Genomic DNA, 6,000 nt, shown 5'->3' with positions numbered 1-6,000 from the left:
TGTGTGTGTGTAAAATATTTATCAAATATATACTATGTGCCAAGTCCTGCGTTAATTGATATATCTATGTGAATTTTCTTAAGCATGTTCTTATAATACATTTTTAGAAGTGGAAGCTATTTAGTTAAAGGCTGTGCACGTTTTTACAGCTTTAATACATGTTGCCAATTTGTTTTCAAGAAATGTACCCAATTAAAATCCCAAGACCAGTGTGTAAGAGTGAGAACATTTTCCCTTGAACCTCCAAAATACTTATAATTGTTATCTGCTGTAATTTTCTTTTTTTTCTAGTACGAAAGAGTATTTATGTTTATTAATCATTTGTTCCTACTGTGTGATTTCTTAGATTTAAACCCTTAAACAGCATCTTACAAATAGAAATTTAAATATTCCTGTGGTTCCACAAATTTCTTATTGGAGACCTGCAATACTTTTTCGAATTTTGTGTTTTCATCTGGATAAAATTATAAAAAGAAATGACACAGGTATATTCTAGCCATCTGGAGAACCACCATATAATCAAGTCTTACCAAGTAATTTTAGTACCAATGTTTGCATTATGATAAAAAAGGACCACTTAACACAACTTTACTTATAAATAGTGAGAAAAGAACAAAGACAGACTTAATAATGAAGTAATGTTTTCATACCAAATGAAGGCCAAATGATGCCATGCTGTGCTCCATGAATAATAATGCCATAGTTATTTCAAAAGAGAACATTTCTGGAAGAACTCAAAAAACTTGCATAAGTACTATAGCGTATTCTAAGAGGACATTTAGTTTCTGCGAAACAACATCATCTTTTATGTTTAATTATTATTGTTGGCTTGAATTTTAAGGTTTTTATAGGGATTTCATTGTCATTTAATTTAAAAATTCAGCTTTGTTAACATAGTGTAATAAGATGTCTTATACTGAGTTTTATATTTGCTCTTATTTGCCAACATATAATTAATTTTAATTAACATCAGGAGTCTTTAAAAATGTTTTCCTTTTTTTAAGGATTTATGTATTTATTTGCGAGGAGAGCACACATGCACATGTGCATGCATGCGTGTGGGGTGGCGGGGAGGGGCAGGGGGAGAGGGAGAGAGAGCCTTAAGCAGACTCCCTGCTGAGAGGGTAGAGCCTCATGTGGGGCTTGATCTCAGGACCCCGAGTTCAGACCTGAGCCAAACCAAGAGTCAGACACTTAACCAACTGTGCCACCCAGGGGCCCCTAAAAATATTTTCCTTTTAAAATGTAGTTTTATATTATTCAACAGTGTGACACACAATCATAGACCAACATAGTTTCGGTTGAAATCTACAACTCGCACTTACCTAATAAACTGTGAAGAAGAAATATCTACTGTTGTTAAGACGACCATAAAATTTCTCTCTCAAACCACCAGCACACTACGGGTATAGTTACCTATGGAGATGCTGAATCACTATGTTGTACAGCTGAACCTGCTCTAACACTGTGTGTCAACTATACCCAAATAAAAAAGTTAACAACAACAACAAAAGGAATCACCAGCACACTTGGGAGAGTGAGAGAGAATGCTGTTAGTCATCATGCCAGGACAGTAGGTGCAAACCTTATCAGTCCTGGGAAGACTGTGTTGGTTGGTCGCTCTCTATCTCTCTATTTGGCTTTGCAGTAACTTTTTGTCCTATAACAAGCAAGGCAGGGAGAAATACAAACTTAGCTAGTCCAGTGGTCTGGCAGCCAGACCATCAGGCACAATAATGATAGGATTTTGGCCTTGAGATTTGACTCACTGAATTAAAGAAAGAGAAGGACTAGGAGTATCTTCTGGAATGGTTATAGCTAGAAATAAGTAGAAAGCACAAAATGAGTCATTATGTATGAAACCAAGTAAGCTGAGAAAAGAACAGGCAAACTTGGTGTTAATTTTTTAAATAAATTAGACTTCGAGCACACTTTACCAATCCCATTCCTTTCCCTATAAGTAGAAATTGTACAGATGGAATATCTGTAGACTTAAGTAGACTTAAGCATCTTCAGTTTGACTTTAAAATGTCCACACTAAGTGATGGTAACTTCTAAATTCTTATCTCTGGACCCAACTCTCCCCTGAACTCCAGAATCGTAGATACAACTTCCTACCTGTATAGAAACATCTCAAAATTAACATATACTATTATAGACTGCTTGAGCTGCCATAACAAAATATCGTAGACTGAGTGGTTTAAATAACAGACATGTATCCTCTCAAAGTTCTGCAGGATGGAAAGTCCAAGGTCACAGTGTTGGTCAATTCGGTTCCTGGTGAGAGCTATTCCTGGCTTGCTACCTTCTTGCTGTGTCTCCACGTGGTGACATGAGAGTAAGACAAAGAGAGCCGAGAGACAGAAGGAGAACAGAGAGAAAGAACAGGGATATATGTGAGCAAATAGTCTGCTATCTCTTCTTACCGGGGCGCTTAGTCCTATGGCACATGAGGTCCACATCCTTATAACCTCGTCTAATCCCAATTATATCCAAAAGGCCCCATTTCCAAATACCATCACTCTGGGGGTTAAGGCTTCAAAATATGAATTTAGGGGAGACAGAACATTTTGTACATAATATAAGCCAAACTTTTATATACCCTCGAACCTAAACTGGCTTCTCTCTGAGGCTTCCTCATTTCAGTAAATGACGCTTCATTTGAAATTGCTCAGATCAAACATTTGGAGTCATTCTTAATCCCTCATTTTCTCCTACACTCACTAATCTAAAAGTCCTTTTAGGGCTTACTACCAAAAAAAAAAAAATGCTTGCCCTAGATTATAATATCCTCCAAGATCTGGGGTCTGGCTAACTCTTTGATTTTCTCACCATTTCTGGTCATACTGTCTTAGTTGCTAGTAATTATATTTTATACTATAACCAAAATTTCCATAATTGTTTAGCTATATTTCTGTATTTAAATAGATTCAATACTCGTTTCCAAATATTTTTCTCTGTTTTCTCTAGTCATTTATTGGTTGGCCAAATTTCATCATCCTGATGGTATCATTGTGCTGTGAGGTCTTACATATTTGGAAATGTAGGCTTTTGCCTTTATTATTAAGCAATGAACTTGACTCTACTTCATTTCTACCCTGTGATGTATATCCCTGGACTCAGAGATACTCTTTCAAGCCATCCCTCCCCACATCTTGCTGGCCAAGTACAGGGAAGTGATCAGTCCTGTTTACTTTAGCAGAATTCTGAAATTTTCACTAGCTCTATAGAGGTATGTTTTCTACTTGGCATTCTCCTCTAAATAGATCCAAATTTCAAATTGCAATCATTATCATTGGGTTTTATGGCTATCTCCTAGCTCATTGGAGATGAAATTTATAATTATTTTTGCTCTTTGCCACGTTTGGCTGCTTTTAGAGAGAAAGAGGTATAGAAATGCCTTTATTCTTTCATCTTTAACTGGAAGTTTGATTCAAAAGATTTATAAATAAAAATATAAATCCAGTTGTCAAGACACTTATAGTATAGTAAGAGGAAATCAGCCTTAAACAATTTCTGTTTCATATGCTATAGAGTGTAGTAGTCAATAGCTTACCTATTTAATGCCTTCATCAGCTCTTATAAAAATAGCTTTTTGAGCAAAAATATATATGTAAGCAAAATTTATGTTATATTACATTAAAAGCAGGTGAATTTATGTTTTTATTGGCTAGGAATTTTTAAATTTCAAATTAAAATAATGAAATACGATTAAATACTCAGAATATTGACAAAATTTTAAAGTTCCACATTAACAGGCTTATGAGGATGTAGAACACAGAAAACTCTCATATCACTGGAGACATCAGTGCTACTCCCAGTACAGATCCTAAAAAGTGTTATTTTTTTATGTAGAAAAAAACTAATAAAAGGATTTTCATTATAACATTATTGGTAATAATAATAAAATTTTGGCAATAAACTAAATATACCTTAACCAAAAAATGGATAAATAAATTGTAGTGATAAAACATTAGCATATTATATGTCAATTAAAAGGAATGAACTAAAACCACATGTAGTAACATGGATTCATCTCAAAAGTATAAATGAATCAAAAAGCAATTTGAGGAAGGGTAGGTGTAGTGGATGGCCATTTGCATAAAGTTTAAAGTCACATTAAACAATACTCACTGTTTCTGTCAGGTAGAGCTGGATCAGGAAATTAGAAGCTACATTACATTCTAAGTATCAAGGATTTCAATACAAAAGATTAGAGGTGTACAAAACAATCGAAAGAGCCGGGACAGTATAATTAGGAAATCCACTGGTGACAATCTCAGTTGTAACAACAGAGCCGACCTGGTAGTTTTCAAGAGGTTATTTAGAAAGCACTGAAAGTCTCAGGAACCGAGGGAAGGTCCTGACTATCCCAGCAGGCAACACTGACTCTCAAGAAGCCATTACTTGATGTTTTAATTGCCCACATCACTACAGAAGGTGAGCTTGCCAGAAAGCTGTTGTAATCTTCTTGTTTGCAACCTACCCAGTGTCTGTCTGAAAGCACCTCCAGAAAATCCTATCCACCCCTTCCTTTCTACCTTCCAAATATCACTGGAGTGCCACTCATTGGTAAACTCCAACTCAGAGCCCCAGGGAAAAGGGAACTCTAAAATATCGTTCTTTGTTTCTCCTCTGCAATGTAGAGACCTTTGAAAACCTTTGAAGACCTTGGACGGGACAGCAGTGATGCCATGTTGACAGTGGTCCAGCCAAATATTCTTCCTGGATACGAACAATTACAATAACTTTAAAAGTAAGCTTGGGAATGATAAACACTATATACAGGAGAGTGATTACTTCTGAGCAGGGAAATAGTCAAAGCAAAAGCAGTGCAAGGTTAAGTGGAGAAACTACCCGTCTTAAAAAAGAATCTGATAGCATTGCAGTTTCTAATGAATAGAGTTGTTAACTGAGCAACCGTTATTTCAAGCACATGTGTAAACACTATAAATTGACTGGTTCACTTATCATTTAAGCCTAATTGGATTCGTTTTATGCTCTGAGTTGAGCCAAGTAAAAAAAGTTTTCGAATTGCCCAGATTCTCTGATAAAAAAAGGTACACAATTGTCTGTAGTCTGAACAACGTCGCAACAATGACTCTATCCCTAATCATCGAGGTTCAAGATGATTTAATTCTGTGTAAGAGGAGGGGAGAGTAAACATATCACTAAACGGTCCAGTGTGTGCACAGCTTGAGTACCACTCGGGGAACTTGCAGGAAGACACGTACGACCTTAGATTGTATTTGAACAGGAAAGCCTGACACCTTCCAACTTCAAACTGATCAAAGGACCAAACTGATTCACTTTTTCAAGTTTCTCGTGTAGGGGCGCCTGGGTGGCTCAGTTGTTAAGCGTCTGCCTTCGGCTCAGGTCATGATCCCAGGGTCCTGGGATCGAGCCCTACATCGGGCTCCCTTCTCAGCGGGAAGCCTGTTTCTCCCTCTCCCGCTCCCCCTGCTTGTATTCCCTCTCTTGCTGTGTCTCTGTCAAATAAATAAGTAAAATCTTAAAAAATATATATTATAAAAAAAAAAGTTTCTCATGTATATACATAGCCTTATCTCAACTTATGGAAAGTCAAAAACAAGGAAATCTAAGGATCAATGTGGTGCTATCAGGCTGTGTGAAAATCCTATGAGGTCCCCTTTTCAATCATAGGAGAATACTTTTTACATTTTTCGATCCCAGGTCAATTTCATCCAAATTTCTTCCTCCCATCCTGTTTTTGTTCTCCATAATTATCACGGCTCTCTCATAGTGTTTTTACTTGGCCTCTGACATCGAATACTTTCTTTCAAAAAGATAATATCCAGTTTCCTACAACTTTAAAAGCATTTGAAATAATTTTATATTTTAAACTTTTAAAACATGGGTGTGTTTAACATGCTTGAAAACACATATGTGTTTAAAATGTTTATGTTATAAATATGTACTGTTACTTATAAGTATTCTTCTATAAGATATTTAAGTGTAAGTTTTATAGGTATCTTCTAA

This window comes from Callorhinus ursinus, unplaced genomic scaffold (assembly GCF_003265705.2).
Source record: "Callorhinus ursinus isolate GAN/ISIS: 27379988/994484 unplaced genomic scaffold, GSC_fseal_2.0 scaffold1, whole genome shotgun sequence".
Classification (NCBI taxonomy): domain Eukaryota; kingdom Metazoa; phylum Chordata; class Mammalia; order Carnivora; family Otariidae; genus Callorhinus; species Callorhinus ursinus.
Note: the sequence above shows the minus strand (reverse complement) of the source record.